General features: G+C 35.5%; 1 protein-coding gene and 1 non-coding gene across 2 annotated transcripts in view; one reads left to right on the top strand and one right to left on the bottom strand.

The window, feature by feature from the left end:
• ARID2 (AT-rich interaction domain 2) overlaps positions 1-15,228 on the bottom strand; it is a 187,186-nt gene that overhangs the window by 119,791 nt on the left and 52,167 nt on the right. The gene's annotated exons all lie outside the window — the stretch shown is intronic.
• LOC119624038 (small nucleolar RNA SNORA64/SNORA10 family) lies at positions 14,221-14,359 on the top strand. Its single transcript, XR_005240127.1, has one exon. It is a non-coding gene; the product is annotated as a small nucleolar RNA SNORA64/SNORA10 family (small nucleolar RNA).

The raw sequence follows: 15,228 nt of genomic DNA, 5'->3' as shown, positions 1-15,228 counted from the left end.
GAGTTAGAAGGCTTAATATTATAAAGGTGTCAGTTTTTGCTAAATTTAGTTCAAATACAAATTCCAACAGTTTTTTTTTAAACTGGAAGAACACAACACATTGAATCTATATCATACAAATATAAACATAAACAATTAAAGTTACAGAACCATAAGGCATAGAAGAGACAGAAACAATTCTTTGATTCTATAAAAAACTAAAACAGGTATTTTTAAGCATCATATAAAAAAAGACAAACAAACATTTAAAGGTAGTAAAAGCAAGTCCATATATACCACTATTTGCAAATAATAAAAGTACTAATAAACTTTAGAGTTCATAGATAATAGAACTGAATAATTTAAAAATGGAAAAATACACTATTTATAGGACATCTAATTTATAAGTATAGAGAAAGGTTCCAATTAAAGGAATGGAAAAGGTTATATCATTTCCATTTGAATCACATAAATTGGGAGTTGCTCTATTAATAAGAGACAAAATTGTTTTGTTTTGGTTTGGTTTATTTGTTAAGAGAGGAGCTTGCTAAGTTGCCCAGGCTGTTTTCCAACTTTTGGCCTCAAGCAACCCTCCCACCTCGGCATCCAAAAGTGCTAGGATTACAGACATAAGCCACTACACCCAGCCTTCAAAATAGCTTTAAAAAATATATTACTTGGTTTAAGAAGGATCACATTATAATGATAAAAGGTTCAATATCCAGAAATACATGATACTTCTGAAAAACTTGTAAGTACTAGCAAAATAGCTGCAAATACTGAAGCAAAAGTTACTGGAATAACACAGAGGAATTGGTAAATCCATTGTGGTGGGAGATTAACACATTTCTTTTATGTATTGGTAATTCAGGCAGACCAAAAAAATTAATTAATAAAGTTACAGAAGACTAGAATGGTTATAAAGGCTAATTTAATATACATTTAGAGAATACACATTCTCCTCAAGCATATGAAGAATATTTATAAAACTAACCAAAACTAGACCATAATGAAAGTCTCAATAAATATCAAAGAACTACAATCACACAGACCACATCTTTTGACAACAATGCAATTACATTAGAAGTCAATAACAACAAATAAACACAAAAAAAGTAATATTGCCCCAGTAGAAGGCTAACATCTGAAGAACCAACCTAAGATCTCACAGACAAAATATAATCCAAAATGCACCACAGTCTTCTACCAGGCAAACAAAGAATTAACCTTACACAACTACTCCCAAGGGGCATCTGAGTAAGAAGGAAGAAATGTTCTGCTGGGCATCACAGGTTGTCATTATTCTACAGATAAGGAAACTGAAGCTTAAGGTAGTGAGTTTAACAACCAGGATTTGAATCCACACTGCCTATTTAAAGAACTCATAAACTTATTCACTATTTTGACCTTTATAAAAAGCCCTTATTAAATGCTTGTCAGATGAGTTAATAATATAATAGATTATCAGGCTTGTCTGAACATCAGGTCACAAGAATTAATTAAGAGCAAACGAATAGATTACATTTTGACGTGCATTACTTTGTAGGATGAAAAAGTCCTTTTGATACATTAGGTTAGAACAGTTCAGTACATTTATTTAATATACATTATCTTAAAAGGAAACTGCTTTTGGACAGGTGAGCATCTATTCACACACTTATAAAAGATTATGTTTAAGTTTAAATTTATTTTCCAAAGTTCTTGAACAGAGTTTGAAATGCTTTAAGTAATATTTATTTTTTTCAGAATTCAGAATTCCATCTCTCACTGCTGGGAAAGAAAAAGGGTGGTAGATACCTTCGGTTTGGGGAATACAAAAGAAATTTCCTTAAAATTTTTCACTATGGGAGTATTATAAACTCTCATATCCTGGGTAGGGGGTAGGGAGCTGTAATACTTCTTAATCAAATTGTAGTCTACTTCCTAATCAAAGTATAGATCATTTCACTGATACTTGTAAATAAGTATGAATGTAAAAAATAATCATTAACAATTTCTTTATAAAATAAAGATACATTAGGGTCATAGAATATGCTTAAAGAGTGTAAATATGGATAATGAAATCAAACTTAGAACTAAATCCCAATGCTGCCATTTATCAGATACATGATCTTGAGGTTTGATAATTTATCTAATCCTCATTGTAAAACAGATATAATATCTACCTAATCGATTTGTTGTAAAGAAGACTGTGTACTGAGGTAGGCATGAATTGCTATGCATGTAATAACTAGTAGCTGCTAATATTAATAAAAATAGCATCAATTTATTTATCAATTAATAGCATAAATAGTAATGCTCATGTTCGCTATAATACGAAGTAACATAGAATCAAAGACAAATAGTGTCTCTAAAGTTCTATTTTTAAATGTTGAATATTATAAAAATGATAACTATGTGAGGTAATGCATTTGTTAATTAGCTAGGTTTAACCATTCCACAATGAACATATACTTCAAAACAGTATGTTGTAAACGACAAAAACATAAAATCCTGTCAATTTAAATAGAAACGAATGAATGAATGCTTAATGTGCCCTATGAATGCTTGCCAGATTAGAAAAGCAAAAGGAGTGAAAATATATTCTAATAAGCAGGGTAGGAAAGCAAGAGAAGACCTTTGAATCAGTTAAATCTTGCTTAAATTCTAGCTTTGTCCATTCAAAGTGACTTTGACACACAGGTAAAATGAGGATAAGGATCCCTATCTTAATATAATTGTTCTGAAGCTTAATTAGGATAATATATACTAACAGCCTAGTTTTATGTCTATTCATTTAAAAAGTTTACAGTTTAAAGAAAAGGTTTAGGTAGTTAAATATTTTAAAAATAAGATTAGTAAAGGCATTATAGCACTGATATATTTTCTATTTTTTAATCGACAAATGTTATATATATTTGTGGTATATAACATTTTTTGAAATATGTGTATGTACACGTCTGTCCAGGTACAGGGGCTCATGCCTATAATCCCAGCACTTTGGGAGGCGAAGGCGGGAGGATCGCTTAAGCCCAGGAGTTTGAGATCTGCCTGGGCAACACAGCGAAACCCCATCTCTACCAAAAAGAAAATAATAATAATAATAATAAACAAAAATTATCCCAGACATATCGGTGCATGCTTGCAGTCCCCACTATACAGGAGTCCGAGGCAGGAGGATGACTTGAGCCTGGGAGGTCGAGGCTATAGTGAGCTGCGATTGTGCCACTGTGCTCCAGCCTGAGTGACAGAGGGAGACCCTGTCTTTAAAAAAAAGAAAAAAGAAAAAAAGAAAGAAAAGAAATAGGTATACATTGTGGAATGGCTAAAATGAACTGATTAACATTTGCAATACTCACATACTTATCACTTTTTGTGGTGAAAGCACTTAAAATCTACACTCTTAGTTATTTTCAAGTATACAATACATAGTTAACTATAGTCAGCATGATATGAAACAGATCTCTGGAACTTATTTCTACTAACTAAAATTTTGTAATCTTTGACCAACATCTCCCCCATCTCCACATCTTCCAGCCTCTGAAAATCACCATTCTATTTTGTTTTATGAGTGTGACCTTTTTAGGTTCCACATGTAATTGAGCTCATGCAGTATGTGTGTTTCTGTGCCTGACTCATTTCACTTAACGTCCTCCATGATCAACCATGCTGTTGCAAATGACAGGATTTTGTTCTTTTTATAGCTGAATAATATTACACTGTGTGTACACACCACATTTTCTCCATGCACTCATCTGTCAATGGACACTTAGGTTGTTAATTCCATATCCTGGCTACTGTGAATAATGCTACAATGAGCATGGAAATGCAGATACCTCTCCAACATACTGATTTCTTTCCTTTTGGACATATATCCTACACTGGATCATACAGTAGTTCTATTTTCAATTTTTCGAGGAACTTCCATACTATTTTCCATAACGATACTCATTCGAGGTCCTTTCCTTACACAACTACTCTCTCCAAACTTGTACATGTTCCACAGAATAAAAGATATGAAAAGTACTATCCTTGTTAATATCATCCACATTTACAGTGATAGCTTTCATATTTTATAGGACAATACTGATTACAAATATTAAATCATATTGTCATATTATGTCAGAATGTGTATTTCAAATTTTGGCTTAAAGACCAGTCACCCATACTTATAAGGATAAATCCATACCCCTTCTGTTCTATGTAGTTTTCTTAAGGTTTCTTAACATTGGGCTAGATCTGTCCTCTACTTAAAGCAACCAAAAGGATCAAAGGACATACTACCTTTGTTTTTCATTGATAGATGAACTGGAAATAAAAAAGCTATATATTGCAGAGAAAAAATGTGTACAGCTAAAATTATATTTATAAATATGAATCACAGAATAGTATATAAAGGATTGTAACTTTCAGTCCCTTAGAGATTGACAGTATTCTTTCACAGAGCTATTCAATATTGGGCATTAAATAAAGGTTTTTTTGAAATAAGACCCTCTCTGTAGCCTACATCAGCAGTCCCCAACATTTCTGACAGCAGGGACTGTTTCACGGAAGACAATTTTCCCACAGACCACTACTGGTCCATGGCCCAGAGGTTGGGGACCACTGCCCTACTTAGTAAATCTATTATTTCACTGGATTTTTTAAAGGGTATTTCTATTTTAAAGGTGATAAAATATAAGACCTAAGTACTACAGGTTGAGTATTCCTTATCCAAAATGCTGAGGACCAAAACTATTTCAGAGTTTGAATTTTTTTTTGGATTTGGGGGGGGGTGTTTTTGCATTTTTTGGGAATGTTTGCATTAAGCTTACCTATTGAGTTTCTCTAATCTGAAAATTCAAAATGCTCCAATGAGCATTTCCTTTAAGTGTCACATTGGCATTCATAAAGTTTCCAATTTTGGAGCTTTTCGGATTAGGGATACTTAATCTGTAATAACTTGTGTAAGGTTTTTTTCCCACTAACCCAGGGGCATTGTACTTAGGCCTTCTAAATCATAGTTCATTGCTCTTTCACTACCACATAAATCAGCAGGTAAAATCATTCTCCCTGATCACAGGAAGACAGGCAAAGATTTCTGTGCTTCTTACGGAAAACATCAATCCTAACCGAATCCTCTCATTTAACATAATGAAAGATGATGATGATACTAGTTACCAATTATTAAACACTACGAGGTAAGTATTACTAAAACCTTTTAGTAAGTAGAAAACTGAGGGTTGAAGAAGTTAAATAATTTACCTGACGCCAAAGCTAGTTAAGTGATAGAATTAGGATTCAAACTTGTTTAACTTTAGGGTACTCTGTGCTCCTGTCTCCATATTTTACTGCCTTTACCTTATTTTCTATCACCTCTACTCTGGCAAGAAAATAAGAAGAGAGGCTTCTTCATCTGAAAGGTTGATAGAAAATTCTCTGCTTAGAACAAGGTTCTCCTTTCTTATGTCTAATACAAATTTCAGCTGTTTATTCATAATTTATTATAACAGAAAGATATAGGCTCCAAGTATTAGCTTCTTAACGAGCTGTATGGTATTAGGCAAATCACGACCTCTTAAATCCACAATTTCCCCACCTGAAAAAATGAATAACATTATGGATAATAACAACTGTTGGAATTAGGTAATATTTGTGTGTAAACTGGCTCTCTATAGAAAGGTAAGAGTTTAAATATAAATAATATTTTCTTCCTATGTGGTTTGCTCAGAATTAGTCAAGAATATCACAATCACAAACAAAAACCATCAAACAAAATACAAAAGATGCTCATCTTACAAAGAATTAATCAAAACCTAAATATTCCACAATTTTTTCTTTTTCTGAGACAAGGTTTCACTCTGTCACCCAGGCTGGAGTACAGTAGCACGATCTCAGTTCAGTGCAACCTCCACCTCCTGCGCTCAAGTGATCTTCCTGCCTCAGCCCCCTGAAAGTAGCTGGGACCACACCAAGCTAATTTTTGTAATGTTTGTAGAGATGGGGTTTCACCACACTGCCCAGGCTGGTCTCGAACTCCTGAGCTCAAGTGATCCACCCACCTTGGCTTCCCAAAGTGCTAGGATTATATAGGCGTGAGCCACTGCACCTCACAATTTTCAAGTGGGTTTTAAAATTTATCAGTAGAAATTAATCTAGATTATAAAAAAGAAAATGAAGATTGGTGACACAAAGCATAATAATTCAAAATGTAGTAGTAAGTAAACAAATGCACTGATGACACTGCATTGAAACTATTCATATATCACACTCCTGGAGAGCTTCTAGAGGACAGGTATTGTGTTTTATGTTAATTTCTAACATTTAATGGGCAGTCATTTTTACTTAGCTAGGCACTATTCTGTGCACATATTTATATGTATAATAGTGCTGGCTCTATAACCAGTTCTATTATTATTCCCATTTTACAGAGAGGCAAATGAGATACAGAAAGACTTGTAACTTGCCCAAGGTCAAAAAGCTAGGAAGGAAGGGGTAGAGTTAGAATTCAAAAGTTAGAGTCTGACCTAAACGGACTCAGAAATTTTATCTATAATGCTAGGCAAAATGAGCATAGTATATATTTGCTGAATAAATGAAGAAGTAAAACATGAACTGGGGGGGATATAACTCTTTTTTTTTTTTTGAGACAGTGTCTTGCTCTGTCGCCCAGGCTGGAATGCATTGGCACAACCACAGCTCACTGCAGCCTTGATCTCCAGGGCTCAAGCGATTCTCCCACCTCAGCCTCCCCAGTAGCTAGTACCCAGGCACAGGCCACCACACTTGACTAGTTTTTTAAATGTTTTGTAGAGATGTGATCTCTCTATGTTGTCCAGGCTGGTCTCAACTTCCTGGGCTCAAGCAATCCTCATGCTTCAGCCTCCCAAAGTACTGGGATTATGCCTGACCATAACATTTTAAAGTCATCTTAATTGTCTAGTACACAGATGCACCCAATACGTATTTGTTAAATAAAATTATAGAGAATCAGTGTTATAATTTATAAATGTTATATTGGGCAATTTCCAAATATTTATATTTCATTTTGTAAGTTATAACTAAGTTGTCCCATTTCCCTGGTTTTAATGCCTCAAAGAATGTATAGATAATAAGTTATATATATTCATGAAGATTTTTTTTAGTAATCTTTTTAACTTATTACATAGTATTCAGTAGCCTTAACATGTAAGATCACTAGGTGCAAATAATTTACAATCACATAATCAGATACACAAGGAATCCCTGACTCAATAAAGTAAGCAAAAAGCATAGTTTACGTATATGGTGATCTTATTTGAAGCTGAAATATTTTATCCCATGTATTGACCAGTCTGCCTTGAAAAATATGGAAACCAAAGACCAAGTTTGGCACATTTACAAAACCAAATATGAAGTTTCAACATAAATTTTTCATTTCCTTATTTTAGTCACTTCAATAATTTTAGCAAATTAACCCATTTATGAGAGAGGTTGCAATTTTTTGAATTTCTGCAATCAGACCTTGGTGATGTCCTTGAGCAAGATATAAATAACTCCCACATGCTTAGCGTTCCAATAATGGAACACTAGGGATAAATGGGTTAAAAGGTAGTAAGAATTTACCTTACTCTTAGCATTTTTTTTCTAATGCCCTCATGAAATGACTACTTTTCAGATCTCTCCCCCACTGGTCCTTTACCAGTTGCTGGGGAAGCAGTGGGTTGTTACCTTGCACCACTGAGAACTGGTCACTGTTGCCAGCCTAGTGCAAATATCTCTAGACCAATGTCTCAACTCTAACTGCACACTGGAATTACCTACAGACTTAAAAAAAAAAAAAAAAAAAAAAAATTCCAATGCCTAGGCCTTATTTCTGGGCAATGAAATCAGAATTTCTGGGAGTGGGGCCTGGACACTAAGGCCCCACTTTTTGTTTGTTTTTGTTGTTTTCTGTTTTGGTTTAAATTGTGTTTTCTCAAGTGCAGCTGAAGTTTGAGGATGACTGTTCTAATCCTTCCTCCGTCATACTCAAAACCCATACCTATACACACATACATATTCATTTCATATGCTAACATACATGTTATGTACTGTGTTGTACTTATAGCTCACACTACTTTTCAGTAGTAGTAGCACAGCATTCTAAGTCACCCTTTAATGGACATTTTAGACTGCTTCTAGTGTTTCTGCTAACACAAACAAGACTATCATAAATATCTATGTACATACATCTTTGCACATTTTTCCTGCCATTTCTTTGGAATAAATTTTCATTCATTAATTCAAAAAGCAAATCATACAGTGTCAACTATGTAGAAGGTACTCTTCTAACTACTAGAAAATAGCAAAGTAACTCAGAAGCGCTAAGAAATTTCCATTGAAATTACCTTAAACTTACAAGTCGATATAAGGAAATTCGTCATCATTTAAAATATTAAGCCATCCCAATCAAGAATAAGACATATTTCATTTATGTAGTGATAGCTTACATTGTTTCATAGTTTTGTTTAAGTTTTTTTCTTTTTTTTTTTTTTTGAGACAGTCTTGCTCTGTCACCCAGGCTGGAGTGCAGTGGAGCCACCTCGGCTCACTGCAACCTCCACCTCCCGGGTTCAAGCAATTCTCCTGCCTCAGCCTCCCGAGTAGCTGGAATTATAGTTGCCAACCACCACACCCAGCTAACTTTTGTATTTTCAGTAGAGACAGGGTTTCACCATGTTGACCAGGCTGGTCTCGAACTCCTGACCTAAAGTGATCCACCCGCCTTGGCCTCCCAAAGTGCTGGGATTACAGGCATGAGCCACCGCCCGCAACTTCATTTAAGTTTTTCTTATATAGGTCTTACATGTTTCTCAGTGTTTATTCTTAGATATAATTATAAGTTGGATCTTTTTTCTATTAATTTTAATTGGAACTGCTGGTATCATATTTTAAAATAGTAGATACTAAGTTTGCATATTTGGCTGGCTATTGTGACTTGTGTCTATAATTCCAGCGACTCAGGAGGCTGAGGCAGGAGGATCACTTGAGGCCAGGTGTTCGAGACCAGCCTGGGCCACAGAGCAAGACCCTCATCTCTACAATAAATAAATAAATAAAAATAAATAAATTAGCCAGATACAGCAGTACACGCCTGTAGTCTCAGCTACTCAGGAGGCTGAGGTAGGAGAATTGATTGAGCTCAGGAGTTTGAGGCTACCGTGAGCTACAATCTCGCCACTGCACTGCAGCACAGCCAACACAGTGAGACCCTGACTCTAAACAAAATTAAATAAAAACTTTTTTGCATATTTATATTTTTGGATTCTGTCCACTTTATAGAAGTCTCTCATTAGGTCCAATAGTTTTCCCATTGTTTCTTTGCTTTCCTATTTAACGTAAAAGTAGTGATAATTTTCTCTTCTTTTGTCTTTGCTTAATGTTGCTAAAACAGAACACCTGAGATCGGGTAATTTATAATGAAAAAAGTTTATTTAGCCAATGGTTCTGCAGGATGGGAAATTCAGGGGCATGACACCAGCATCTGTTTAGCTTCTGGTGCAGGATTTTGTGCTAGCCCAAAACATGGTGGAAGGTCAAAAGGGAGAAGCAGAGACGTGAAGAGGTAAAATCAGAGGGGTGTCCTGACTTTTATAACAACCCACTTTCCTGGGAACTAATCCATTCCCAGAGCAGAACTCACTCAACCCCCAAGGGAAGTCATTAGTCTATTAATCACCCTCTGTGACCCAAATGCTTCCCACTAAATCCCAACTCCCAACACTGCCCCACTGGAGATTAAACTATTATTATGAGTTTTGGTGGAGACAAATCAAACCATAGAACCTTTCCAATATTTATACATTTTTTTTCCTTATGCACTGTCTTCCAAAGCAATGTTCTTTTAAAAAGATAAAGCAGAATATCATATCATCTCTCCAACTGCAGTGGGAAGGACTGTAACACAGGGGTCCCCAACTCTCAGGTCACAGACTGGTACTGACTGACCTGTTAGGAACTAGGCAGCACAGCAGGAGGTGAGTGGCAAGCCAGCGAACTGTGCTCCACCTCCTGTCAGATCAGCAGTGGCGTTAGATTCTCAAAGGAGTGTGAACTCTACTGTGAACTGTACATGCAAGAGATTTAGGTTGCATGCTCCATATGAGAATCCAATGATGTAATGTAATGTGTTTAAATCATCCTGAAACCATCCCCCTGCCACAGTCTGTGGAAAAACTGTCTTGGTGCCAAAAAGGTTGGGGACCACTGCTCTAACATTTCACCATTGAGCATAATGTTTGTTTTCTGATTAAGTACTCTATCAATTTATTTTCCTCATTTACTGAGATGACCATAAATTTTTTCACACCTGATTTTCAATAATCCTAACATAACCTCCTACATGTTACGATACATTCTTCATTGTAGTGCTGCTGAATTAGCTAATTTCATATTTAGTTATTGATAGTCATAATTAAAGCTGGTCTAGATTAAACTTTGACATAATCTTGGTCAGATTTTATTACAAAATTAATCAGACTACTTTCCATCCTTTTCTAAGCTTTGGATTTTTTTTTCAATCATGAGAATCATTTTTCACTGTTTTTTTTTTTTGGAGACAGAGTCTTAGTCTGTCATCCAGGCTGGAGTAAAGTGGCGTGATCTTGGCTCACTGCAACCTCTGCCTCCCAGGTTCAAGCAATTCTCGTGCCTCAGCCTCCCCAGTAGTTCAGTAGTTGGGATTACAGGTGCGCGACACTACCCCTGGCTAATTTTTATTTATTTATTTATTTATTTATTTATTTATTTATTTTATTTATTTATTTGCATTTTTAGTAAAGACAGGGCTTCGCCATGCTGCTCAGGCTGGTCTCCAACACCTAAGCTCAAGTGATCCACCCACCTCAGCCTCCCAAAGTGCTAGGATTACAGGCACGAACCACTGCACCCAGCCCATTTTTCAATGCTTAAGTTTTTTTCCCTGAGGTTTACTATCTCTTCATTAGGGAAATAATAGAGCCCAACAGGTGAGCCTGCAGACACTGTTGACAAAAAGGACTTTAGTTCAAGTCCTAGTTTTGCCACTTGCTAGTATGTATGACATCAAGCACATTAAAGAGAGTAAATTTTGATTGAAATTTTTGTTTTTGAGACAGAGTCTCGCTCTGTTGCCAAGGCTGGAGTGTAATGGCATGATCTCAGTTCACTGCAACCTCCACTTCCCGGGTTCAAGTGATTCTCCTGCCTCAGCCTCCTGAGTAGCTGGGATTGCAGGCATCCGCCATCACGCCCAGCTAATTTTTGTATTTTTAGTAGAGACGAGGTTTTACCATGTTGACCAGGCTGGTCTTTAACTCCTCACCTCAGGTGATCCACCCACCTCGGCCTCCCAATGTGCTGGGATTACAGGCATGAGCCACCACACCCAGCCTGATTCAGATATTTAAATTTATTAGTATTAGTTTTACTTTACAGGTTTCTCATTTTTTTAATCTCCTCCATATTTATAGCTATGTGTTCTTCTGATACTTAATGTTGTACATTTGTGTTTTCTACTTTGTTTCTAGACTACATTTGCTAGTGAATATTCTATTTTTATAAAATTTTGTAGCATATGCCAAATCCAATTCCACAATTTCAATTTATAGCCCTTCTCACATGTCATCTTTTTAAATCTACTCTCTCTTTTTTTAAAAAAAAAACTTACTAGTGTCCCTCCTTCATCCTCAAATTTTCCCCTTAATTCTCTGTAACTTTTATATTAATACTTTTTACACCTCCCCTTTACTGGTCATTTAACAGTTACTGAGGAAACAGCAAGTTTTATCTTGTACTAGAATTGTTCTTCCCGAACTGGCCCACAAAATATTTGTTCTTCAAAATCTTAATAGATACTGTACCATAAAAGGATTCCATATCAATTAACTCTGAGAAATATGGGTTTAAACAGGTTCCTTTAAGCTAAGAGCACTTAAAGTATGTTAATGTGCATTGTGAATCTATAGGATACAATAAGCAGCTTTTGTCAGATTCACAAATCCTTCCTGAAACTCCCACCTACAAACCTATCCATATCTTACAGGCAGTTGGTGAAATACTGCCCTGAGAAATTCAGTCAGCAGCAACCATCTTCATTTTTAAAAGCCTGAAAAGCAGAGTTATGGTGAAGCCCTTCAAACCAATCCAAGTAAAGTACTTCCAAGAAAAATTATAACAGATAAAGTGGAGATTCCTTATCTTGGTGAAAATACATCCATTACTCTTGCAAGACTTGGTACTTACCGGAAGGCTAGCAGGTAATGATCACTGATAATCTGACCTTTATTCCAAAACATAATCAACATATTTTAAGGGTTTAGTTATGAAAAGCAAGTACTGAGTACTCAATTGATAAAATTTGATGTGCCTTTCTTATACACTTGTAAGTATTTTTCTTATATTCTGATAAATCACAAGCACTGGTAAGATGCCTTTCCTATATATCAACAACTAAGTTGGGCGGGCGCAGTGGCTCACGCCTGTAGTCCCAGCACTTTGGGAGGCCGAGCCGAGCGGATCACTTGAGGCCTGGAGCTCAGGACCAGCCTGGCCAACATGGTGAAACCCCATCTCTACGAAAAATACAAAAATTAGCCAGGCATGGTAGTGCACACCTATAATCCCAGCTACTTGGGAGGCTAAGGCATGAGAATCACTTGAGCCCAGGAGACAGGGGTTGCAGTGAGCCAAGATCGCGCCACTGCACTCCAGCCTGGGTGACACACTGAGTGAAGCGCCATCTAAAAAAAAAAAAAAAAAAGTAGTGCAAGTTACAATCAAGAAGACATTTCTTTTAAAAAATGTTTCAGTATGTTAACAATGTACAGAAGGTTAACATGTAAAATACTGAAAATAATTTGGAAAATTTAAGATTAAGGACTAAATATAAAAATATGGAACAAAATATTTTTACTATTATCTTAATAAAATTTTTATTATATCTTATATGATACTTTGAAATTAGCATACTGTGTCTAACTCCAGGATTGATCTAGTAAGTGTATAATTACTCACAGATGATATGTATGTATACATAGTGTACATGTGTATATATGTGTACAAATTTTTTAATGAAATATATAATCAAATCTGTAATGGCCTTATCCTGGCTGATTAATTTCTTTTACTAGGTTTTCATTCTCTTACAATGTGAAGATGGGTCTTCATGGCTGATCAAATGCAACAGAACAGGTTCTTTGCAGCAATACTTACCACTTCTCTAAAGCAGTGGTTCTTTAACCAGGACTGATTTTGCCCTCTAGGGTAAACTTGACAATGAAGAGACATTTTTGGTTGTCACAACAGAGATGAAACCTACTGTATGTAGTAAACAGAGACCAGGGATACTGCTACACATCATACAATGCACAGGACAGCTCTCACAACAAAGAATTTTCCAGCCCAAAATATAAATAGTGCTGAGATTAAGAAATCGTGCTATATATAACTAAGCAGTGTGTCCATTCCCAAAAGGTGTCATAGTTATACAGTAAGTATTTTAAGTGCAGAGGCCTATTACTCTTCCTTTCCAAGGCTGCTATATTAATGAATATCACCAAATTATAAACATTTATAGCATAACATTTGAAATGATTTGAGCCAATGAAGTTGTCTGCAACTCAGGAATCTTTAAGAGCAGAGGAAGTATCTAAATTTAGCCACCAATCCTTAAGTACATACCTTGTTAGTAATTTTGTTTGAAGCTTATCCTCTAGGAAAATTCTCAGTAAGAGCTCAAAGGGAAAACATTCCCTGAGGTGTGTATTTGTTTGTTTTTAACACATCAATAAGATTCTTCATGGGTTTCACACTTGAAATTCATTTGGCTATATAGAAATCCACATATTACCCCCTGGCTCACATTTTCTTTCCTTGAGTATCTTAAATACATTATTCCATTTTCTTCAGGCATAAAGCAGTGCCATTTAAAAGTCGGATGACAAACTTGTTTTCTTTCTCAGTTATTCAGTCTTTTTGCCTGGTGCCCAGTAAATTGTTTTTTCTTTAAAGTTCATTGATTTTATGTGCATTTATATCAGTTGTCATTGTTCTGAGTAAATATTTTTAGGTATACAGTGTGCTGTTTCAACGCGTAGTTTCAATTTTTTTTTTTAATTTCAAGAATGTCTTATTATAGTTTTTAGAATTTGTTCTGTTTCCTTGGCATGGTTTTCTTCAGGGACCTGTATTATCCATATATTGGATTATCTTTGTTTTCAATATTGTTTTCTCTTAAATCTTTTAGCAGTCTTTTTTTAACAACAACAACAAAAAAACAATTTCCTTCCCTCAGCTCTGCATAATTAAGTTATACTTGGCTTCACCCATTTGACTTCTGCAACAGGGAGAGAGAGAAAAGATGTCCGTGGCGCATCAGATTGGACTTATGGTGGTCTCTCTCTCCTTGAAGGGCACAACAGATCCTGGGTGAAAAAGAAAACAACAATTTCCTTTCTTCACTTTGTATCGCTTTACACATTACCTGTGCTTTTTTTATTCACTCTTGAATTTCCACTAAATTGAGGCTCATTTCTGAAATTGTATATATGTATTTTTTTGAGATAGAGTCTTGATCTGTCTCCAAGCTGAAGTGCAGTGGCACAATCATGGCTCACTGCAGCCTTGAACTCCTGGACTCAAGAATCCTCCTGTCTCAGCCACCCAAGAAGCTAGGACTATAGTCATGCACCACCACAGCCAGCTAAATTTTGTGTACACATTTTTTCTATTCTTTCCCGAATTCTATCACCTTATTTCCGAGTTTTTTAAATTCCTATTTATATTTTTATGTTTTCTTTCATAACATTTTCTTAATTTCTTTTAGCTTGTTTTGAAAGAACAGGTAATAGTACTCATTTGTTTTGGGGGCATGTCTTTCTGACTTGCATTCATGATCTTTAAGATATTACTTTGTTCCTTTTTTTCTTTTTCCTTTATATTAACTTTCTCTTAGATTTCACTTCTAACATTTTCTGTTACTAATTTTTAAGTGAAATCAGTTTTTCTGAACTTCCAGATGGAGGCATGGTCGTTCTGTTGTTTTTGTGTGGTCTTCAAAAAGCAGCTTGTTTTCACAGATTTTTCTGGTTGTGTTCTCCTCTCCCACTCATCTGAATCTTCTCTTTTATCTCTATTGTCCCTGTACTGCTCAATTTGGACTGCATTCCAGCATTTTCCTCTTAGTTTGGGTTTTATCCCTAAAGGGAGCTATGGCTGCATAGTTTTGATACTTCATAATGCCTAGATTATGTATCCCCTTCTACTTTACAATATATTACTTGTATCCATTGT

The sequence above is a fragment of the Chlorocebus sabaeus genome, chromosome 11 (assembly GCF_047675955.1).
Source record: "Chlorocebus sabaeus isolate Y175 chromosome 11, mChlSab1.0.hap1, whole genome shotgun sequence".
Lineage (NCBI taxonomy): Eukaryota > Metazoa > Chordata > Mammalia > Primates > Cercopithecidae > Chlorocebus > Chlorocebus sabaeus.
This window is presented reverse-complemented; position numbering and strand designations above follow the sequence as displayed.